The sequence below is a fragment of the Cavia porcellus genome, unplaced genomic scaffold, assembly GCF_034190915.1.
Source record: "Cavia porcellus strain 051 isolate PalLab524CR breed Dunkin Hartley unplaced genomic scaffold, mCavPor4.1 scaffold_6, whole genome shotgun sequence".
Lineage (NCBI taxonomy): Eukaryota > Metazoa > Chordata > Mammalia > Rodentia > Caviidae > Cavia > Cavia porcellus.
The window spans coordinates 14,215,279-14,240,691 of NW_026947489.1; the positions used below are offsets into that span (position 1 = coordinate 14,215,279).

The 25,413-nt window shown below is 39.6% G+C and overlaps 1 long non-coding RNA gene across 1 annotated transcript in view; it reads left to right on the top strand.

The window, feature by feature from the left end:
- Positions 1–25,413, top strand: part of LOC134476368 (uncharacterized) — a 70,660-nt gene that overhangs the window by 18,041 nt on the left and 27,206 nt on the right. The window contains exon 2 of the long non-coding RNA XR_010047947.1: positions 19,870–19,969. This is a non-coding gene — a long non-coding RNA (uncharacterized LOC134476368). The remainder of the gene's footprint in view (positions 1–19,869; positions 19,970–25,413) is intronic.

A 25,413-nucleotide genomic window follows, 5' to 3' on the forward strand; every position in this document is an offset into this window, starting at 1 on the left:
TTGCACATTTTTCTTCCTTATGGTAAGATTGTTCATGGATTTATCCATTTTGTTCTTTCAAAGAACTAACTCATTAATTTATTAACTCTTTGTATCGAACTTCTAGTTTCCATTTCTTTGACTTCTACTCTGATCATTATAATGTGTTTCCTATGGTTACTTTCCTGCTTAGAGGTGGGGCCTGTTTGAAAATGGGTCAAATAGCGGCGAATTAGTAGGCTCCTCCCTTTTCTTTCTGCTTCCTGGCATCCATGATATGAGCATCTTTCTTCTATGGCAGACCCTTCCACCACGCCACTTCTGCCTTGGACCCAGAGAAATAGGGACAGAATCTTCTAAAATCTGTGCACCAATATAAACCTTTCATCTTTTAAATTGTGAGTGTCATTTACCATGTCTCAGTGAGGTGCAAGTGACATAGGCACAAGTACCTTCTTCGAATGTCCTGCTTTCTTGCAAAGCTGCCTTCATCTCTGCTGTTGCTTTGAACAGAGCTGCTGATCTCTCCCTCTCCATCATCATGAATGACAGTCCTTGGCCAGCAGCCTTCCTGTTCCTCCCAAGCCCTGCTGTCACCAAAAGTTAATTCATCCTGTCTGTAGAAGTACAACCACTAATCTGGCTCTCAAAATCCTAATCACTTCCTCTCCCATGCCCTTCTATTTTCTATCACTTCCCTCACTCCCCATGTAGGCCTTGCCCTTTAGCAGGGCAGCACCAACCCACTGCTTCAGCCAGGCTCGCTAACCGTCACCACTCTCGGGTGTAACTATTTTTCAGCTGCTCTTTGACTCTCATGGACCCTCCATTCCTTCTCCCTTTGCACTGACCCCTCCTTTTATATTTCCTCCTCAGCACCTGCATTACATGACATGGGTAATGGCCACACTCTCAGGTCCTGTCTGCCACTGCACTGATAGGGCCCCAAGTCAATCAATATTGGTACAGTGTACCAATAATTGGTGTATAATAATACCTGACTCTTCAATATTCCCCAGTAATTATTCACTATCAATAGTTTAAACCTTCTCTACTAAGGCTGCCCCATTGTTTACCTCCTTGTCACCAAAAAAAAAAACAAAAAAAAAAAAAAAACTCTACCTGTATTTCAAGCAAACATCTAACCTCCATTAGAGCCAGTCCCATCTTCTCCCAACAGTCACCATGACACTGTACTTAGGACATGCTGATGACTTAAACCCTAAAATTTATCTCATGACCATCACCCGTAATCTGACTTTCCTCCAAGAATGGCTCTAGCTTTCATCTAGTTGCATACATCAGAAATCTAATCTAAAATGCATTTTTGTTAGCTCTCTTTCTTCTCCCCTCTCCCCTCTATCCCTTTTCCCCTCTCCCTTCTCTCCTCTCCCCTCTCCCTCCTCTTCTCTCTCTCTCTCTCTCTCTCTCTCTCTCTCTCTCTCTCTCTCTCTCTCTCTCCCTCTGTCTTTCCCATTTTGAGATAGGCGATAGGCTCTTACTCTGTAGTCAAGGTTGGCCTTGAACTCAAGTGCTAGGATATGCCACACCTGGATACTGCCCCATCTGCCTCATCTCTTTCATTCCCACCTCTCATCACATTCTGTTTACCTTCTAATGGACCATTTTGTTTTAACCTAGATTGATCACATAGCATTCTAACCATTCCCGTACTCTGTGAATCTGTCCTTTATACAGCAGGCAGAAGTACTGGACCTTCAGCCACAGCAGGTCCTTTCACTGTTTCCTGAGACATCCACCATTGCAGTCATCCTAGTGCCTAACTTCACATACTGAATCCACTGCCTACAATATTTCTTTCATACCCACCTGCCCTGGCCTGTTTAAATTCCCCCACAGTGTACCTCAGCACATCATACAAATGAGTATTTGTAATAATCACTTATGTATCTCATTTGCTCCTATCTGCAAAATTAGGATCCATACGGTTTTTTGTTTTTCTTAACACAATATCTGTCAGAATAATGGAATTGTTAAAATAAAGGATTTCTTAGCTCCTTTGTAGAAAATGAGAGTTTAGAGGCATTTGGCAATCTCTGTAGTATTCTCATCCCAGAACAAATCTCAAACCTTGTGCCTGTGTCTTCCTGGCATATGATACAGCTCTCATCACATGGAATTATAGTTACTGGTCACTCCCTTTCCTGATCAGTCAGTAAGCTACCTCCCTTAGAGATGAAGATTGTCCTATTTGTTTGTATATCCTCTGATACAAACAGCCTTTGTTCCTCAGCGGGACCTGAGCCCAAATAGCAGAGTGACCTCAAGCACTAGGAGAGGCTGGCCTACCAATCCAGAAGCTGGGGTGACATTGTTCAAGAAGAGTGAACAGGAGCCAGATTTACACAGCAAAGACTGAATCACTTCTTAAAGGAGAGTTTACACCACTTTCACCTAACATGGACAAATCAGAATACTGAAACTCCAGCTTATCATCCACGCCTATTTTGTTTGGAGCAGACTGGTATTATAGGCAGCTAAGTTAGATATAAATTAATATACCGAGAAGGATTGGGCTCTCAAGCAAGTGAGCTCAAAAAATAAAACCATCAAAACTGGGCTACAGGCACATCTGAAGAAGGCCAGACCTCAAAACACAAATGCAGTTGCCAGGCCTCTACACCTCCCTAAGGGATATACAGTAACTTGGTATTATACTGTCATTAACGCCACTTGGTCAGATGAGCTCAGACAGGCAGCCAAGCGTAGGGGACCAAAGTGGATCTAACCTTTTCCAAAAAGGTCTTTGATCTTTTTATGTACCCTTGTTATGTGATTTGTTTCCCTGTAGGATCAATAGTGATTCAGATAAATGGCTGTACTGGTAATTCTATAGGTTGATCGTAGTTTGACCCACCTTGTTTTCAGGTTGTGACTTTGCTGTATGTGTTGCTCCTACCAGGGGCCTCTGTGGTCACCCCGGGCCTGTTGTTTTCTCCTTATGTCCAATAAAACTCTCCTAACCTCTTCCTTTGGTTTGTGACTTCACTCTTCCATGCAGTGCGACCATGGAACTCAGCACATCCGGCATCTAATAAGTTGGGGGTTAATTTCTCCTGTATCATTTTGCTTTACCGTTCTATAGACAACCCATACTTATAGAAATCACAAATTTCACTCCAACTGCACAGGGTAAAACACAGCTCTCCAAAGACAGCCTGCCTCTTATGAAATGCAGAAAGTCATTAGTAAATCCGATCTACGCAATTCTGTCTCATCACAAGTTTTCTAGAGAACCTACTCACCTAGAAAAACATCCTTCATTACTTAGCTTTCAAATAAAATTAAAACTAAAACCCTGTAAACTCAAAAACAAACAGAGGGTCTGAGATCCTCTCAGCCGCCTTCACCTGCTGTAAATCTGGGTTTCCTTTGTGCTTTCCTCTCTTCATCTGGAAACTGAAGATAAAAGTATCAGAGAACGCAGAGGCTTGTTAGGGGGCATAAAGAAGATAGGGGTAACACACAGAACTCGGCCTGGCATACTGATGCACGCAGGACCCATACAATAAACAATTGCTGCCTCCTCTGAGATCTTCAGAATGTCACCTAAGCAAGACATCAAGGGCCAGACCCAGACAAAGCGAATCTGCAGGAAGGGCTGGAGATGGGGTCCCGGGCCTGCTCCTGGAGTGCATTCCCTGGGGTGCAAAGTCCCCGCTGCGGCCGTGTGCCGCGGGGGTGATAAGCGGGGCAGGAAGCGCTCACTTCTCGCTCAGCGCGTGTGCGCGCTGGAGGACAATGGGCTCCGGGGCCAGCGCTGCGCCCGGCCCCCACCGGCGCCCCGTTTCCGGACTCCGGGCCGCACACATCCCCCCTTTGTTTTCCCGGGCCCGGCCGCGCGTGTCGCAGCCGCGGTCGCCCCACCAAGCCTTTCCGCCGGGGGGCGCGGGGTCGCGGGGAGGAAGCGGCGGGGGCGGGGCCGGGCCGCGGAAGTGTCGCCGCCGCCGCCCGCGCGGGAAGAGCTGCGCGCCGCGATAAGGCCTCCCGGGCCGGGCATTGTCTGTCCCGCGGCCGCCCAGTGAAAGTCCCCGCCCGGGGATGCGCCGTCCCGGGCACCTGCAGCCGCGCCCAGCCCGGCGGGATGCAGCCCATTGTGCAACCCCCGCCCCGAGGGTGGGGTCCTGGGGTCCCTGCCAGCCACCCCGAGGGCGCTCAGGTCGTTCTGTCCCGGGGATCGTGGCTCAGCGATTTGCCAAGGAAAAGCCGGTGGCCTTGGTGGAATCTCTGAGGCCAGAGAGGCCAGGCCACTTACTTGTACCAGCTGCCCCGTTCCAAAAAAAAAAAAAAAAAGACTGAAACAAAGCTTTTATTGACTATATGCACACAGATTATTGCGTTTAATATGCACACATGGGGCATACATCAATATAATTTTTATTTTGGTAGTCACAAGATAATTACAGAATTTCACCCTCCCCTTTTTTCTTTTTAATTCTAAGCAACTGTGGTTGACATGAGATCCCCCGCCCCCATTCACAGCTGTGTGATGCACTTTTGCCTTGGTACAGATGCAGGACAGAACTTGGGGTTTTCTCTAATCCTCCCCTTCTTCCAGACTCCTGCCCCAGGTCAAAGCCCAGGGCTTGCTCTTCTCCCCTCTCCCACAAGGAGTTTCTTCTCTCTACTTTGGCTCCTCCTCTGTCTGCCTCCTTAGGGAAAACAACAGGGATGTCTCTCCCTTAGGATTAGGTAGGGACCAGGGAAATTGCGTGGAAAGGAACATCTCATTGGCTCATAAACCTGTTACTGTATCTATGGCGCTATGGATCATATTGTGTTCATTTCAAACTACCCGACTTTAAAATCTTTGAATACATATGTTATAGACAATGAGTTAGATCGTTACATTATAGGCAGTAGTTAGACAGGGCTGAGCCCTGGAAGGAGCCAGAGCAGAATTCCAGGTACATTGTAACTATGGAGAAGACAGACACTTGCCTGTGGGTCAGGTCTCAAAAGATCAAACAAATACACCCACATTCTAAGGATTAATATTCTAAATGTCACCCTGTGGACCACAGTAGTCACCACACCAACCCCTGGTGGGAACAGTCACTGCTCTTTAAGCATGTCTGCTTGCTACTTGACTGGCTTCCTGTTTGTCCCCAATTTAGTCAATTAATTTTACTGGTTCTATCCCAGCTCATACCCACCAGCCTTGTGAGTTCCCAGGTTTTCCCTACCTTAGAATTGCCTCGCTTTGTGATTTTACTCTTTAAAGGTCCCTAGAAAAGCGAAGCCTTTGGCACCCAACTTGTGAGACCCTTCTGCCTCTCTCTCAGACAGAAGCATGCTTTCTTAACCTCCATTGTTCCTAAAATTCATTCTTCCATTTCAGACACAGGAGACATCTAGCTGGTTGGGAGTTTCATTCCCCTGTATCACAGAGAGTGCTCTAAATGAGCTTTTAGAAACTACATTGAGGGCCTCTTGGCAGAAAAAAATGTGTTTCAGAGGAAAAATTCGCTTCCTCTGTAGCTCACCCTTCCCTGCTGCCAATTCAGGCCTGTTCAGGTCTCTGAGGTATTTGCTCATTGTAAATTATAGGTAATTGATAGTTAAATTCTGTCCTGCCCAGTGAAGATATAGTTGAACTTCACCAGCTCCCTTGTAGAAAATGCTAGTGTTATCTCCATTTTAAATTCACCTCAAGATTCTTTACACATTTGTGTACATTTGTGTACATCACTGAAATGTGTGCCCTTTTGACTTTTCTTTCCCATTGGCCACAGCGCTGCCCTGGTTGCTTTTATCAGTACTTTAAAGAGTATAATAGAAGAGCAAAACAAGTTCTTCAGTAGGTCATTATAATCCGTATCTGCATGCAAGACATGGTTTTACATATTTCTGAAAATTATGTTTTAACTGGCTTGCTAATTAAGAGTTTTGCAAATCAAAAAGAATGCAGAAAGGAAAGGCAGGGAAAGAACTTAGTGACAGCTTTGGTTCACCATCAGACACAGGTGGCAAATTCATTAATTTGTTCATTATACATAAGGGGCACTAACGGAAGGCTTTTTTTTTTTTACAGTAGGAAGCTAATGTGAAGCAATTATTATATCTCTGAATTATCTTTATTAACTACTAAGGTAATGGAAGGGAGTTAGGGAGAGCTGCAGAATTGAGCTGGCAGATTGCTTTTCAAATCCTGCATGGTACCACTTACATGTTTTGCACAAAGTGAGTTACTTCTGAGTCTGAGTTTCCTTTTCCATAAAATGCGGTTACTAATATCTACCTCCTCTGGGTTATTGGAGGAACAAATGAAGAATTTTTGTGAACTAGCCTGCTGTTATTGTCCCTGCTGCCCAGGAAATATTTGCTCCTTACACCATACTGTTTGCAATCTGGGACAAAGATATAGGAAATAGCAACAAGTAGAAGGTATTCAAATGGAAAAGCTATCAGTATACAGTGTAAACAGGTTTTACAGATAGGTCTAAATACATCTTCCAGAACTGATACTTGGCTCTGTGACCTTGAGCAAGTGAAATCATTTATCTGAACTGCTACTTTTTCATTTGAACAATAAGATTGAAACATACACCTGCGAAAGTTATAGAGCCAGCAAACAATGAATGTCAACTTAAAGGAGAAGCAGTGGCCAGCAGAAAGAACACACCCCGTAAATGCTATCTATAGCTGAGATCTGTCAAAATAATTCAATCTCTAATTACAACCACACTCCTGATTTGCAGGAGCATATTTATTGACAAGCTGAATGCTATGATTTTTTTTTTTCAGTAGACCACCAAGAATAAAAATTCCTCCTCCCTACTTGGAAGTATTCTGCTTGAAGTGCCTGCTGGCTAAAGAAAGGGATTATCCCATGGATGCTAATGTGACAGATCTGTTTCTACAAAGAGGAGGAATGTATAGATGTCATCTGTAACTACAGCCATTCCTGGGGTGCAAGGAGATAGGAGTTCCAAGAAAGGAAAAGTGAAATCTATATGCTGAGCATTTTCATGAAGATGAACACGGGGATATGGACTGCTTTTCATCTATGGCAACAATAAAATAGTCTGTTCACAACATGAGTAATGCATAAGCAAAATAAAGATGGCCACGCTTTATTCTTGTGATCCTTTCTTTCTTTATGTCCTTCTCCAAAATACCGTAAATGAAGACATAAATGACTGGTCCCAGTATGGACACCAGCCACACGGCCCCAAGTTTGAGACTGGCTAGGAACTGACTGTTGAAGTGGGGCGATTATAGATGATAACACGAGCGAGGGAACAGTCCTACTCTCTTTCTGCAATTCAGTTGGTAAACAGAGAAGACTCCGTGAATAATAGCAGTTAAAGAACCACACACTTGCGTAGTTGGTACAAACCCAGGTGATGAGGTAGGATGGAGGTTGAGTCAATGGGAGTAAAGCTAAGGTAGTAAAGATGCCACATGGTTCCCTGGCAAAGCTGCCTGGTGATTTGCCTCATTCCCAGGGGTTTGTGAGCCTTGAAAGGCAGATGAGTAGAGAGGGCCAGTGTTTCCTGGTTTCTGCTACTACAGAAATCTTGTGGGTAAGCTCTAGTTTAATTTGCTTGAAATAAGAGAAAGACACTCTTCTTTCTTTACTTTTTCCTCCCTCTATCCTTCCATTCCTTTCTCTTTTCCTCTCTTTCCTTGTACACTTCTAGCTTTTAAAAAAAAAAAAAAAATTGAGTCAAACTCCTGCTAATGCACTGAGTGATCCTCCTGCTTCAGCTTCCCAGAGTTCTGAGAGTACAGGAATGCACCCCCACACCCTGCTTCTCTTTCCTTTTCCACACAGACTGGACATAGATCTAACAGCCCTAAGGGAAGAAAGAGCTGCAAAAAGGAAGGAATTTATTTCCCTGAATCACCATTAGAGAGGTGCTACTCCCTGAGATTACAGGTACATTGGGCTATTTCTTAAGCAAAGAGCAAATTTTATTGCATTAAGTTACCCTAACATACACACACAAAATGAGGGCGGTCTAGATGAAGAGTAGAGATGTGTGGTCGTGTGACTGTGAGCAGGGTTGTTGGCCCTGCCATGGACTGTGCAGATAGTTGAGTGAGCTCTGAAACATCTCTGTGAGGTCTACTGAGGAATCCAGTCCATGTGTAGCCCTAAAGCTTATCTCATTTATTGGAGATGACAACATATCTGTGATGTTTATGTTGTACACAGATAAAGAAATGAATGGATATATCCACATAGGTACATACATTTATATATGTACTCACTTAGAAGATAGTTGTTTTATTTTTTACATACATTTCAAATTTTCTTTCAAAAGTTTTCTTTGTAACACTTCAGGGATCTATACTCACAAAAGTGATTTTTGCAAATCTTATGTGGCAACTATTTGCCTATTTATTAGGCCCTAACACTCTCAAAAGGAAAACCCTAATATTTTGATTGGCCTTGATAAAATATTTACTAGATGAAAAGTGGGGCAAGTAAACAGTAAAAGTATGACCTAATCTTTATGAAACAAGCTGCTTCCTAGGAAGCACTTGTCTAAAGGTCAGTTTCTGATGTTCCCCGGAGGCTGTCTTGCCAAAGATGTCAGGGAGGCTCTGTGGCCATTCGTGGCATTGAAATATTAAAGTAGGAGAGAAGAAATAAATAAGTAGAAAGGAGACAAGAAAAATCATAACATTAAAGTTTGAACATATAAGAAAAACTATAGCTTCTGGACAAAAATTTTCTAAGGTTATAATGCCTTTATCCCTTTCAGAAAACTCATTCTAAGCAAAACAATTTCTGAAGGTCTTGAAGATATAATAAACCTGTAAATCGGGCCTGATTTTCACCTATAAATTATACTTGTGCTTTTCTCCCCACAGACCTCCATCACTATTAAGCAGGCCATGGATCTCTAAACTTCAAACACACACAGACGGTTTGCCATCTAACCCGGCCACCAAATGGGTAGCCTGATAGACAATAGGAATAAACGTCTTACATCATCCATTTAAAGACAGCCCTAGATTACAAAATCCCCAACACCAAACCATAATGCAGCTCGCTCTTGAAGGCCCAGATTCCTCTCTGTACTTTTTTTCTGCCTAATCAATCTCTTTTGCTTCTGGCACATCCAGAAAATTCTTTTTTCTACAATGGAAGTCAGAGAGAGCCTACAACTGACCCCATGGGTGGAGTTAGTTGTAATCCTCATATCCTCTTTGAACTTCTCCTTGGTGACAATGTCATTGGAAATGCATCTTATTCTGAGCTCTCATTTGTTACTTCTTGATGATTAGACAGGTCCTTTAATATTTTAGGTTAAATTTGGATTAAAAAAAAAAGAGTACTAGTAAAAAACTCTAAGTCAGTAAAGAGAAAACATCCTCTCCAAGTATTATAGGGGTCTCCAGGAAATGATTTTGTACCCAGAGGTGTTTAGGATTTCTCCTGTACTTCAAATATATGCCTAAAACCTTTAAAAGGGTGTGTGAGAGAAAAAAGAAAAAAAAAAAAAAAAAAAAGAGGCAGAGAGAGAGAAAGAGAAATCAAAGGGCCATGAGAATGCAAAGCTATATTTTCCCTTGACACCCAAGGCCACACAGGAGACAAGTGAGTGTCACTTCTGTTGAAGATGTAAGGTGTAATAGTACAGTGACAACTCTTAACACAAAAAAATGAACATCACAGCCAGCTTGGAGAGCTTTTGAAAGTTAGTGGGAAAATGCTGTATTACACTGAATCTTGCACGTATAAAGAGAGGCAATACCACATATTAAAATACCCAGGATTTGTTGTAAGGATATATATTGACTGTTCTAAGCATTCATTTAAAATACTGGCACAAAGGTACAAAGCATAAGGAATGTCAAAGCTGTGGCAGTTATTTTATTTTATTTCTGTTCCTCAGGAATGTGAATTGAGTGCCTATTAGTATTAACAATCTCAGTGTTCATCACATGCCTACCATATGCCTCCACCCATACTCAAGACTGTTCTCAGGAATCGGATCATCACTTTTGTAATATGATGTTCCTGGAATTCTTGAAGACTTCCGGAGTGTGTGCTGGAAAGGAACATATCCAAGTAGTGTAGAAAGCATAGGATACTTAATTTTAATGGAACTTTTCTTTTCTTTCTGACACAAGCAGATCCTGCTGTGCCTGACAAATATGTTCGAGAAGGAAGCTCAATCTAGATGTTATGTGTAACTTTATCTTATTCCCCTTTGAATACTACTGTTCTTGCAAAGTGATCTCTCTGCTGCCAAAGTCATTACACCCTTTTCCTCTCACATTGTCCCTCTGTAAATGTCAGGAATAACTACGTTTTTATTTGCAGAGATACCGCTGCTATGAATGAGAGAAAGTTTTCTGCTCCCCCGCCTCTCTCTCTTTACCCTGTGTGCATTCTACTAATATGATTTGTTGAACAAATTGTTCCATTAATCTGGGGCTGTTTGACAGAGTGAGAAAATAAGTGCCAAAGTGAGAAGATTCACAAGAATCGGAAATCTCAGTGCCTCTTTCTCAAGGTAAATAGTTATTATATCAGGGTGTCAGACTGCTGAAATGGATGTGCCTTCCTTCTCAGTTTGTAAATGTCACTTTTCCTCAGCCCATCAGGGTGACAAATGAGGTGTGGGTTACAGTAAGAGTTCATTCTTTGACAAAGTTCTTAACAGTCTATTTCAACAGAAAGCATCCCTAGCCTTCCTCACGTTTATAATCTAAGCCCTGTAACACCGCCAGAATGTCCCACTTTGGCTTATGCTGCTGTACCACAATGCTCAAAGAGAAACATGTCCGTAGCCAAATTTAAAATCTCAAATAAAAGTAAAAGTAAATAGATTAGAAAGTAATTTATAAACCATGACACAGATTTCCCAGGGAAATTCCACTTACTGGCTTGCAAGAATTTTATGATCCAAGGGAAATTTATTTTATTAAGGTTCTTGTTTGAATTTTCTTTCACTTTTTTTTTTAACAACATTAACTCTTGATGATTTTGCTACACTTATTTTCTTAGTATAGTTAATGAATTTTGTATCATAATGGATATAAACAATTCAGATAAACAAATTTCTATAATAAATGAATGAGAGTGACTGAGTAAAAGAAAATTCTGCATCTGATTTCTTCCAAATATGTTTCTTTGATTAAAATGAAAAATAAAAAAAACACATAAATGAAACAGGCAAATAATATAATAAATGGAGTTTAAGATAATTTGTGCAAATACATTTCAAGATATAATAATGGAATGAGAAAACCAATGCTAATACATAGTGTATAAATTGATACTAATACTCTAAGAAACACATATTTTTGTCCAGGGTACAATTACAATTATTTTGTTGATAACATCCATCATCACTGAATTGTCTTTCTCCACTAATTTTCCACATTAACACGTTCTTGATTAGTTACAACTAAAAGATTCAATTACTGAGTCATCAAGGTCTTTCATTCATACCACTTACTCAGTCTTCCTTATTCTGTTGTTTAAAGTCCCCAAGCCTTGATTTCATCTCTAAATTGGGTATAATGTCATCTGCACAGTGTCATCCTTGGATATATGTTATCCTCACAAGACATTTAAGAGTACCACATGACACAGATGTACATGGTGAACTTTCATGGAAAATAAGTTACACTTACTCACAATGGCAACTTCTTCACTAATTGGTTCCAGGAGTTGTGACAAGTACCAGAAATGAATGCTAAAAACACTTTTGACTGAAAAGTGTGGCAAGTCACAATGCAATTGACATCAAAAAGTCCAAGCTTATACATGGAGTACTAAACATATGACGAGTGCTAGTGATATTGGGGAATGAAACCCCCAACCTACTCTGTCCGTGAGTTCATGTTCTCTAAAATCAAAGAATGAATTTTAGGAACAATGGAGGTTAAGAGTAGAATATATTTATTGAGAGAAAGAAAGGTTCTGAGAGAGAGATAGAATGGGTCCTGAGCGGGTTGCCAAGGAATCTTTTCCAGCACTCTTTTATAGAGCAAAATCATGGGGCATGATGGGGTAATGGTGGGGGAAAACTGGGACCTCACAAAGCTGTTGGGCATAAGGTGGGACATAACTATAGTTAGCCAATAAGATTAGTAGTTCAGGTAAAATTGATTAAATTGAGGACAAACGGGAAAGCAAATCATGTAGAAAGCAGGCATTCTTAGAGAGCCTTGACTTTTCCCTAGGGGGTTAGAATGGCGACTCCTGGCTTCCTCAGGATGATAGTGAACTATTTAGAATATCAATCCTTAGGATGTGGATGCATTTGTTTGATCTTTTGTCTTGAGGCCTGGCCCCAGCAGGAGGTGTAAGCTCCACACTCCATCCTTCCCCTCACCCCCAGACAGTTGCAAGGTACCTGGGCTTTTGCACTTTTGCACAGGCTCCTTTGAGGACCTAGCCCTGTCTCATTGCCTATAATATTTCTAACTAACTCAGCTGTTTGCAACATTAAGACAAAATTTTTGCTTCAAAATGTGCTCAGTACATATTTGATAAATTTTAAAACTGTCATGACTACATATATAGATTTTTGTGGGTGGAAATTTTCCAAGGAAGCTCAAGGAAAAAGTAAAGAACCAGTGAACTTGAGATTGGTAGATAGGGAGGAAATATCCAACAAAAGAAATAGGAAAAAAATCAGTCACGCTAGACGTCAATAGATAGACAAAAGGTGTATTGATTTAAAATGTTAAATTCAGAGAGTAAATGGGTCCATGGGCTAAAAAAGGTGTCAGTAGAAAATAAAAGAATAGAGGATCTCACCATTCAGAAGGCTCCATGTGAAGATTCTTCAGGTGCGATGTGAAAATTGGTTTGAACAGCCAGTGGAGCTCTACAGGATAGTTTGGAGAAGAAAGGATGGGCTAAGAAGGAGAATCATGCAGTTTCTTGATCCAGGAGAGTGATGGGCCAGCATGGGTCATCCAGCCTTGGAAGAGATGAGAAGGAATGTGGTGGCCAGAGCAGAGTCTATGGCTGTAAAGGCACAGGGGGTGAAACAGTGACCATGGCTTCCCTGATCATTTTGCAATGAAGTTTTTTACCTGCAGGTGCTTGTATAGATCATCTACCCCTATTTATAACAGGACACGGAAGCCAATAATCACAAAGGGGCATTTTAATAAACAAGTTACAACTGAGAGCACCTTGTCACCAGAAAAGGTATCAGTAGTGAAGAGACCAGCCACAAACAGCAGAAATGATCACAAACCCACAAAGTCAGAAGTGCACTGTCAAGAAAAAGTAGATGATAGTAAACTGCATGTACTGCAAATATGTACTTTTTTAAAGTTAAAAAAAAAAATCCTCCACAATTCAGTAAGAAAAGAACAGAACACTACTGAGGAGAAAGATTTCCTCAGCCTTCTTAGACTCCCTAGCTGGGTCTGAAAATAAAAACTGAAGGAGAGATTAATAGAAGAAATATATACAAAGTTTTTAAGAATCTTTCAATGTGACCTAGAGTCTATGAGGAAATGAAGACTCAAAGAAAGAGAACTCTGTGTGCTATAATTGTAAGCGTGATGAAGAAGTAGAAAGTTGTAAAGATATAAGATTAAACAAATTGGTTATGTTCTAATGGAATAAGCTGGGGGACAGAATAATAAGCTGTTGCTTGAATTCCTCCCCAGGTCTCTGTCTTCTGTGATAAACTCCTTACTCTTCTTGGGGAGAAGTACTCAGCATTTTAGGAACTTCTTTAGGGGAAGACCAGCTGGGCTCCAGGCCCACTTTGGAGGGGAAAGTGCAAAGGGAACCCTTTCTGGTTCCTATAGCACTCTTTAGAAGGGATGGGTTGGAGAAGGTCAGAGACACCACCCATCCCCCATTTCTGTCTGTTTTCTCAATTTCCTGAAGATTAAAATATTCCGTAGGTCAATGTGCTGCATTCTGGAGTAGTGTAATCTCATCCCATCACAGCACACAAAAAGTAGAATTCAGCCAGCCACTTCTAAAACAGAAAATCCAAATGACCACGGAATATAGCAAATCTGCACTCAGTATCATTAACATTCAGAGAAATGAAAATGAAACCACAATTGGCAATTAGTATGCAAATAGGAGCAGAATGGCAAAAATCTAAAACTGCTTGTTGTCAATATCAAGTGTGGCTAAGGATGAGGGTCACTGGGAACTGCAACACACAGCTCTGGAAGAGTGAAAATATTTGCTAGTTTATTGCAAAATGCTCTTCAGTAAAGTGGAGAATGCATTCAAAGTATATAGCGGGGGTAAAGGTCACCCAGTACAACTATGTGCAATAATATGAATAAATGTTACAGACATGATGTTGAACACAGTGTGCATTTATCAAATCACTTGTTCATACATTTTAAAGAACTGTATTGCTTTATTATCTACACCAGAGATCAGCAGACTAAGGTCTACAGGATTGTTTTAAAAACATGAGAAAAGGAAAAATAAAAGATAGTGACTATACATGGCTTTTAAAGTCTAAAACATTATGTGGCATTTTCAGAAAAACAAATTTCTGACCTCTGACCTACATTACAAATAAAAACAAGGAAGCAAGCACAAGATTTAGGAAAATGCTAATCATGGGGGGGGGGAACAAAACAGGGAAGGAAGCTTCTTTTCTAGGAAGGTGACACTGACATATCTTCAACTAGGTGATTGCTCTTTTGGTGAGATTTTAAAATAATACATACTTTTTTGTTTTGTTTTGTCTTTTGTACAGGGAATTGAACACAAGGCCTTGGCACAGATCTATATCTTCGGCCCCTGCCTTCTCTTTTATTGAGACAGTCTTGCTAAATTGCTACATTGCCCAGGCAAGGCTTGGAACTGTCCTGATTCTCAGCCTCCTAGAGAGCTGAGATTACAGGTGTATGCCTTCACACCTGACTTAAAATAATCGTTTGTAACCTGTATACCTGCACCTGTACATGTATCTTGCACATTTCCTGCAGTTTCTCTTTGTATACTCTGCATAGAAGCTAGTGGAAAACACCTTTCCCTTACACAGCTCTTGCTGCATCTCTATCACTAGCTGATGTGACCCTAATGAGAGTAGTGGCCACACAGATTTGTAGCAAAGTACGTTATATTTGGGCACAGAAACTAGGAATGCTCTTTACTCGTATCTGTTTGAGATAGCAAAGCCAAGAGGTAAGGGCTTTATTGGAGAGAAGAACCAAAAAGGAAGAATTTCATCAAGGGTGAAAGGGGAGTTATGACCATAAATGAGGTAATGAAGAGTGATGTCAGGAGCAATTCATAATGTAGCTCTCAAGTGATGTGGGTCAGGCAGTTCAGGCCTAATCCTTGAACGGTGAGAACATATTGGAAACCAGCTGCTATTATGAGGCTCCATCTCTGAGAGGGTCAGCCAGGTAGGACAGAAAGGGAACAGAATTCAAGTACACATACGCAATATAAAGATTTAACTTCTGCTTGTAGACCACTGACCTCTTTGAAATAACCAGGCAGCAACTCAGACTGTAGCCAATTAATCAATATTACTTGTCCACAAGTATTTTCATCTAGTTTACAGTACTCCACATTGCCACACTGGAGTTCTTTCTCTTCCCTTTTGCTCAGAATTATAATTCGGTAGAAGCAAATGAATATTATAACAAGATGTTTTCTCACTTTGCAAAGGCCTGGTTCTCAGTTATCAAGAAACCCATATTCACTATGATGAGAAATATTCCTCAGCTTGGCTTTGTTTTCTTTTACTTAGCATTAGGGTCACAAAGTATAAATACATAAAGATCAAAATGAAAGACAGATAGCAGGAAACAGGGAGAAGCATATTTTGCAATGAGGAAGGGGACTGTCTTAGTTACTTTTCTCTTATTGCTGAGACAAAATACCTAACACTCAAAATGAAGGGAGGAAGGATTTATTTCTTATAGTTTTTGGAGGTCTCAGTCCAGGGAGAGAAGCCAGCAAGGGAGAGAAGCCATGCTTTCTCCCCACCTTTGCACTGTATCCTGGCTCCTCCTGTGGGTGGGTGTAGCACTCACACCACCGATCCCAGTGCCAGACAACAAACCAAACACAAACGTCAGACTCAGCCCCTTCCATGATTACGTGAGGCTTAAGTGGGGACCATGGGAGCACACTATAACATTCCACCCCTGGGCCATCAAAGACTCATGTATATCTTTAGTACAAAAGACGTTTAGTTCATCCCCAAGATTGTCAAAGCGCTAACAGTTTAAGCATTGCTGAAAAGTCCAAGTCTCAACTCTTTTCTGAGAACTATAGCAAACTCTGAAGTGTAAGCCTCTATACAAATGAAACAAGGTTAAACTTTTCCAGGATGCAAAGGCTCACAATAAACATTACTGTTCTAAAAGTTACAAACAGGAAGACAAAGCATTGGAAACAAAGCAGTCCAAGATCCAGCAGGGCGAGCATTAAGTGCTAGAGTTTGATGCTCAGCATCTGAAGTAATCTGGTTGCAAGCTCCAAAAGGCTTTACCTCCATGGCACTTTCAAGGTTTCCAGTTCTTACAGTTTGTCTCCTAAGCTTTTTATCCTTGGTTTTTGCAGCTTTCCTTGGATGACCCAGGTTCCTGGCTTTTTTAAAATTCTGGATTTTCCACTGCAATTTTGCTTCACCCTTACGTCTTTACATATTGCCCCTCTCAGGGACATACTTTCTGGCCTCCCAGGTCCTCTGAAATCAGGGTGGAATCTGCCTTAATCTCAGAACTTGTGCATTTTCCTTGCACTTAAAACCAGTACCACATGGATGCTGCCAAGGTCCACTGCCAGCTGGAGCAGTAGCCAGGCTTCCCTTTCTCTAGGATTTAGGGGTTGAGTGTCTGGATCACTCAGCTCTTGAACTGACTGTGAGGAAAAACTTAACAATATGGCGACCATTATGGAATCTGGGATAGTTGCCACCATTTTGGAACCTCCTGTGGCCTCCTGCGCTGCAGCTTTCTCCTCAGAGTGGTCTTTTGTAGATTGGATACTGTAAAAGGTGGAGGCCCTGCTGCTTCCTGGGATGGCACCAAGCCATCTTTTCTTATTTCTTTGTTCTTTCTCAGCAATGGAAGTCTCAGCTCTATCTTTACAGTCTGCAGCTTCCTGGCCAAACTCACAAAGTTTTAAATTATCTGCTGGGCCCTTTGCTCTCGATTCACAACATAAATCTGGTTTAAACCCCCCCCCCCGCCAAAAAAAAAAAGCCATGCCACCACCCCAACATTTAACTACCTTGAATTCCTTTATCAGATTAATCAAGCCATTGCCCTTAATCTCAGTCTCAGGAAATCTCTAGACACAAGCAAAATGCAAACAAACTTTCTGACAAGCCATAACATACCAATGTAGTCCTTCTTCCCAGCAGAAACCTCCCCAAGCTGATTATTACAAGCAGGCTTTCTTATCAGCCTTCTGGTTTCCTGAGCTTTGACCAGAATCTCCCCTACAGAACAGCATAAGTTGTTCCAGCTCCATGAATTCAGGTGACATTTCCAAATCTTTCCAAATTCTTCCTCCAAGCCATTTCCAAAGGCTCTTGAACCACATGGTCAGGTACAGTCATAGCAATGATCCCTCTTTCTGGTACCAACTTCTGTCTAGTCATGAGTTGTGATGGGAAAACTTACAATCAGGGCACAGAATTTATAATATTAGTTTATGGTGGTCATGCAAAGTTAAACAAAAAGTGCAGGAAATCTGTTCACAGCACCAAAGACCCAGAATAGTCAGCCAAGGGTCTGAATCCCACAGCAATGCCTTTCATGAGTCCAACTGAAGACCTAGAGCCCATGACAATGCCTTCCATGAGTCCAATTAGAGGTCTAAAACCCACAACAAGGACTCACACCAGTCTGTTTTATGCATGTCTTAGGAAGGCCCAGAGGTCAGTGGTGGAAGCCAGAAAGTCCATGCCAGCTGGATGAAGGAGCTGTGCCGGTAGGTTGAGTGTTCTACACTGAAGCCAAGAAGGCACACTCAAAATAAGGACCAGGGCTCCCCTGAAAAGTGCCATAGCCATCCTCAGTGACAAGGAGTTCCTGAGCTCCTCTGACAACAAGCACAGTCAAGTACATGTCAGGAAGCCTGCATGACAAGCTTCTCCTGGAGATTAAATAGCACACATCTTCCCCTCCAAAGGCAGGAAGCAATGCTCAATGTAAGAAGCAGAGCTTCCCCAAAGTGAACTGCAGCTACTCTCGCTGACAAGGTCTTGAGCTCCCCAGATGATAATGGCTGAATTCAGATCAGGGAAGCCAGCATGACAGGCTCCTCCACGAGAACAAACAGCTGGAAACAGCAACACTTAGGAGAACCCATAACATCTAGCCCTGCTTCTCCACATCTCTATTTACACTGGCAACTTTCCTCAGGTGGCCCATCTACACTCAGCACCATGCTGATTTAATTCAACTGGTGTTAAATTGACCACCAGTTTTTAATTCATAACATGGACCAAGAGACAGATGGGGGGAGTAACAATGGGGTTGGGAGGGGACAGAAAAGAATTAAGCTGTATTATGTATGTATAAGAACTCCTTATAATGAATATCACCATTTTGTACTACAAACATAAATGAGCAAAAATAGAAATTAGAAAAATATTCCTCACAAAATTAGTAATACCAATTAAGCATGGATAAAAATGTTGTCCAAAGAGAATACCATGAACTTCTGAGTGACTTTAAATGTCTCTGCTTGGGTTTTTTCTCTGTTTGATTTTCCAGCTCTTGGAATATTAAGGAGAAATTCATACTTAAAATAATCTGAGTGTGTATAAAATGTTGTGATATATTCATAAATGGGATACAATTCATCATTTAAAAGGAATCAACCACAGATACAAAGTGAGTGAATATAAAAAAGGTCTCTGTTAAAAAAGGAACACATGGAAAACTATGCACTGTATGTACAAGTTTAAAAATTCACCAGTAATGACATAACTATGACTACTTGTCTGAGTCTGGAAGTGAAGAGAACTTGACTGAAATGGGCCATTGGGAACATTATAGAATTGTGCTTTGTTTTCTGAGTTGGAACTATAATTAACATGATTGTATGTATTCATCAAAATCATTGAACCATTCTCTTCAGAGGAGTATATTTCCTTGCATAAAACATATGTACAGCCTTAAAAGTTCATTAATAATTTTATGTGAAGCTTGTAGAAAAGAAGGAACCCTCCCTCTAGAGCAGCTGATATTATCATTCGTTTGGTATAATGGTAATACAGGGGAGGAAGTAGATTTAAAGTAGAAGCCAAAGATGAGTATTGATTCATACTGTGTGTTTGAGGTGCCTGGATATCCAAAGAGAATCATGGAGGAAGTAGTAAAACAGACCTGACTGTTGCTCAGAACCTAAGAAAGATACAAATGCTTGACAATGGGGTTGAAACTTGCCATGAAAGGTGTATAGAACACTGAAAGATTAGTCAAAAGTTTAAGATTTGAATGGTAGCCCACAAAAGAGTCACATTAGTAGAATATCACTTTTGATTTCAAAATTTCCACTTTTTGCAAATTGGGTACCTAATAATTTTGTACCAACAAAATATAATCAACAAAGTCAAACATTTTCTCCGCCTATATGAGGAAAGATAATCATTGCTATAGTTTGAATCTGGAACAGCCTCAGAAAACTCAAGCATATAAGACTGGATTCACAGGCTGCAGGTATAGCTCAGTGGCTTAAGCACCTGCCTAGCAAGCGCTAGACTGTGAATTCAATCTCTGGTACCAAAAAAAAAAAAAAAAAAAAAAAAAAAAAAAAAAAAAGAAAGAAAGACTGGATCCACAGCCACAGAGCAATTAAAAGGAGGTTCACACGTTAAAAGTTGGGGCCTAGTATGTGGTCTTAGGCTATTGCACTTGTGCCCTGGGAGGGCCCTGTGGAATCTCATCTTTCCCTGTCTCTTTGCTTCCTGGCTGCCATAGAGTGAAAAGGTTTGCTGTCCCACAAATTTCATGCTGTGATGTGCTGCCTCACCACAGGGCCGAAGCTGAGGGACCATGCAACAAATCGACACTCCAAACCGTGAGCCAAAATCAATCTTTCCCTTTCATAAATTGATTACAGAGTGCCAAAAATGTGACTAAAAGAGTTAAAAGTTGACCCCTTTGGTGCATATTCTTTGTCATCTTTATGTTGATGTATTTCACTTATAAGACAAGAAATTATTGAGTCTATACAATTGTCCAATCATTTGCAACAGAGGAGAAATAATATTTAGATGTCTTTGAGAGATCATACTGTACTTTGATTAAGAAGAACTTTGGGCCAGGTATGTAGATCAGTGGCACGGTGCTTTGCCTGACAAATGTGAAGTCATGAGTTTGATTCCAAGTGCAGAAAGAATGAAAGAAAGAAAGAAAGAAAGAGAAAGAATGAAAAGAGAAGGAAAACATATCAACCTGCAAATATAAGTAACTGTTTTAAAGTATATATATATACTTGCAAGGTTATATGAAGAGCATATAAAACAGAACAGTTATTTATTAATGGAGATGAAATAAAGTAGCAAGGAAAATACAACTGAAAGATGAGCAGTCATTTGTCAGAAGTGCACAGATTGTCATGGAATTTTATACAGAGGGAACGACTTGCGAAAAAGCATGGAATATGACGTCTTCAGGCACATTCTGGGAGATGCAGGAGATGTAGGACAATGGAACATACTGTGGAATACACCCCACTTGGAGTATGGAACAAAGATACTCCATCTGGAACACACTCTACTCAGATCTGGGTATGAACTGAAAATGAGACTCAAAAGACAGGAAAAGAACAGATTGTCAGAGTATACATGATCTATATTAGGCATAAAATACCCAGATTGGTAAGATATTTATTTCTTCTCATTGCGAGGGTCTCCCTGCAAGGGGTTTCCAGATGTTAGGAAATAGGCTAAACCAATAAATACAACAGACGTATTTGGAGAAACGTTAAATTTCAAACCTCTCATTTTTTGGGACACTTTTATACAATCTTAACTCATCTTCTTTTTGTATTTTATTGAACTTGAGTAGTTGACAGGAAATAAAGACAAGAGAAGTAACTGGGTTTTTTTTAAAAAACACTTGGTTGAATTATTGAAACATTTAAAGTGTCTAGATTACACAGAAACTGTTGAGTGATTGGGGAGAAAAACTACTCAAACAATCTCGTCAAAAAAATTTAGCAAGCCCACAGATGGAACCATTTGTTGAGAATTTCAATGATGTTTTACCTTACTAAAAGACAACCTTTATGATTTTTATTCCCTTAAAAATTAGCAATGGCTAACTAGTTTGCCATGACTGTTTTGCCATGACCTGCTTACTTCTAAATCTGAAAATAATCAAATATACCTACTGATATTTTATAAGTATAATTTAGAAAGCACTTTTTACCAAGTATTTCATATCATTTGAGCAAAGAAATATGGTTACATTATACAATTTTAGAGATAAAGAATAAAAAATGCTAAAATCAAGTTAAAAAGAATTTAAAGACCCAATGAGGAGCCAGTATTCACAAGACAGTGGACAATAGGTCTTTCAAAAATAGAAGGCAGGTCTCCTGACATGTATGCCGAGGCTCTGAAGTATGTTGCCTTTTATCGTAAACAAGTAAGAACTACAGCAGTGCCCCAAACAGATCTTTCTTAACTGACCAGATTGTGATGACATAGACCCCCATAGCCACAAGCCAAGAATCCAGAGAACAGAGAATAACAATCATTTTTCCAAAAAGTCTGGAGGAGTAAAAAGCATTCAGCAATTAAGATGCAATAAGGCCAAAGAGGAATTAGGTGAGTTAAAGAGGGCAGTTTTTATATCACCATGTACCTTTCACTTGCCAAAATATACTACTTTCTAATAAGTAGTCTTTTTATTCATTGAGATAATTAAGACATTTTTTATATTATAGGGAAAAAATTAAAATGATACAGAGTTTCAAAACAATATAGTAGGAGATTGACAATGGATAATATATTGTATACTGTTAACTTCAAAATAGTTTCTCAGATTATAAGAAATAGGCATAAAAAACTGATCAAACAATATGATCACAAACCATTCTTTTCAATGAATAGAAATTAGTAGTATAATTATCTATCTTATATGTGTGTGTATATAGAGACGTAGATAAAGATACATCCCCATCCCTGTTGTTCTTTCCTTTTGAGAAGTTTCTTCTCATTTCATAAAATGTGTTGTGCAACTTGGATCTTGTTTATTATTCTAGTTTCTTAGACTAGGAATACAATAAAGTGTTTGCACATTTGCATCTGATTTATTTCACTTATGAGTATTGTCTCAAGTTGCATCTGTTTACCTATAAAAGCCTCAAGGTTATCCTTCTGTATCGCTGACTAGTACTCCATTCTATAAAATATCACTTCTTTTTTATCCATTCCTCAGTTGATGGGCATTTGGGTTGTTTCCAAGACTTAGTTATTACAAGTTGTGCTGCTATAATCATGGATATATATATATATATATATATATATATATATATTATATATATATATTATAAATATATAATATATATAATATATATATATATATATATATATATATATTAAGATGGTTTTATTTCTTTAGGTAAAATACCCCAAAGGGATATTTTGAATGGGGTCTCTGATCTTACTTTTCAGAGGAATCTCTACAGTGGTTGCAACCAATGATGGAGAAGTGTTTCATTTTCCCCCAGGATCCCTCCAGCAATTTTTATTAATCGATTTCTTGAGGATATCCATTTTTTCTGGGGTGAAATGAAATCTCAGTTTTGTATTAGTGTGCATCTCTCAAATGACCAATGATGTTGAGCACCTTTTTTAATTGTTTGTTTGCCATTTGTATTTCTTCATCTGAGAAATGCATATTCATCTCAAATGCTGAGTTTTGGATTGGGTCTTTGGATTTGGGGCTTGATTTTTTTTTAATTCTTTATACGTTCTAGATAGAATTCCTTTCTCTGAGGAGCACTTGGCTAAAACTGTTGCACAATTCATGTGTTTTCTTTTTACTCTGTTAATGATTTTTTTGATGTGCAGAAATTTTAATAAAATGAGATCACAGTTGTTGATTCTTTGAAGTATGTCCTATGTGGTGTGAGGTTTGTTCATGAACACTCTGTCCATATCTACGTCTTCAAGATTTCTATTCACTTTCTCTGCCAGTAGATTTAGTGTTCCTATTATATGTGGATCTTTGATCTATTTTGACTTTAGTTTAGTTCATGATGATAGGCATGGTTCTAGTTTTAATCTTGAGCATGTGGAAAGCCAGTTTTTCCATTTATTAAAGGGGCTATCTTTCTTCCCAGTGAATAATTTTGGCCCCTTTGTCAAAGATAAGGTAGCTAAGTGTGTTTTTAATTGTGTCTGCATCTTCTAATCAGTTCCACTTGATCCTCATTTCCATTTTTCTTTTGTCAATACCAGACTGATTTCATCACAGTAGCTTTTTAGTATATCTTCAAGTCAGGGATTGTGATGCCTTCTACTTTACTTTTGTTGCACAGGACTGCCTTTGTTATTCTAGATCTCTTATTTCTTTTTTGAAAATTTTATTTTAAAGAGGGTAAAATTAAACATAACAAAACAGAATGTAAGAAAACAATACAAGAGACACAGTTTTCAAAGCAAGACAACAAGAGCTCTTCACCATCATACTGTCTTTTGCTTTCTTCCAAATAGTTGTCCATATCTTCACATACATTGAATTCATACAAAACATCTTAGTATAAAGCTGATCAGAACAGGATGATGAGGGCATTTTAGGTATTCAAGATCAATCAATAAGGAAATCAGCAATGACTGTAATATTGTCTCTCATTCTTTTCGAAATAGCTGCCCATCCCTGCACATATGTTGAAATTAAACAAAACAAAACAGACTAGAATCACTCTGAAAAAGAATAATAGTATTGCTGGATTTCATGTCATGGCACTACAAAATCAGCACTGGGTACCTTAGTGTCTCTTTTTCTTCAAAGTAGTTGTTCATTTCATCATGCATTATATAATCAGTTCTCATAAACTATTTAGAAGTTCTACACATGCGTGAGTCTCTTCATATATAACAATCCCTTCTCTATTACAGGGAAAAACAAAATAAAACAAAGCAAAATAATACAAATTCCTAGAAAAATATGAAATGAAAAAGACACATAAAAGCACAATACAAGATGATCTACAATGGTTCCTATGATGTCTCTTGTTAACATCAATATAATTGTCTATATCATCAGGCATAGTATAACTGAACATAGCAGTACATAACAATATTAATAAAAACAAAACATTGAGACATTATAAGACTTCAAAAGCAGATGATAGTTAAACCAGAGTGGATATCCTAGTGAATCTTCTTGTCTTCTGAGTATTTGCCTATACTCTCAGACTTGATACTATCAATAATAACAGTTTTGAATAAAATCAGTCAAGAAAAAACAGTTATCTAATGAACCAGATTCAAATTAGATCAGTCATAATAAGACAGCATAAGTTATACAGGGCTTCAGATTAAGTTAATAAGAAATTAAGGATGGTTACCATAGTATCCTACTGTTTTTCAAAAGCTGTCTGTGCCCTCAAATCTAGTACAAGTAGCAGATTGGAACAGAATATAATCAAATTAAACAGAGCAATGAGAATAATGTGGATGTTGAATCCTGATACACTATTAACAATGTCCTCTGAATTCCTTTTTTAGACAATTCCTCCCCTTTCACTTTCACAGGGTGCATTGTAAATGTTGGGTCCTACTAACTCCTTTAGTTTTTAGATTAGGGGGTAATCCACTACTTGAATAAGCAGTTTTGAACCTTTTTGCCCCTAGGCTTGATCATTAGTTGTATTCCTTTACCTACAAATGCCTCCAAGTTTTCCTTCATTATAGCTGAATACTTCTCCACTACAATAAAGTGCCGTGTCTGTCAAATCTATCTGAAGCTGATGGGGAGCTACCCCTATTTCTCTCTGGTAAGCATTGCCCTCTCACATTTGACTTTCAGTCCATAAACCCTCTTTCAGGTTAATTATATTTCCTATACAGAGGTTCTCGATGGACTCATCTCCTGATATACTCTGCCTGTGTTTCTTTTTGTTAGTGTATCAAGGCCATCTATGTTAGAGGTTATAGCCAACCTTCTCTGCCTCATTTCTGCTGTGATATTTTTCTGCCATTGGTTATCTACTTTTCCCCTTCATTCCACTGCCTGCCTCATTCATTGAGGCCTCTCTGCTACTGTTCCTGATACACTGGTATTTATTTTTCTCTCTCTAGAATGTTCTTCAGCATTCCCTGTAGGGTTGGATTGGTGGTTATGAATTCCCCCAGTTCCTCTTTGTCTTGGAAGCATCTTGTTTCTCCATTAATTTCTAGAGACAGTTTTTCAGGATACATCAATCTAGGTTGGAGGATATTTTCTTTCAGGCTTGGAATACTTTGCTCAAAGCTCTTCTTGATTTGACGGTTTGTGAAGAGAAGT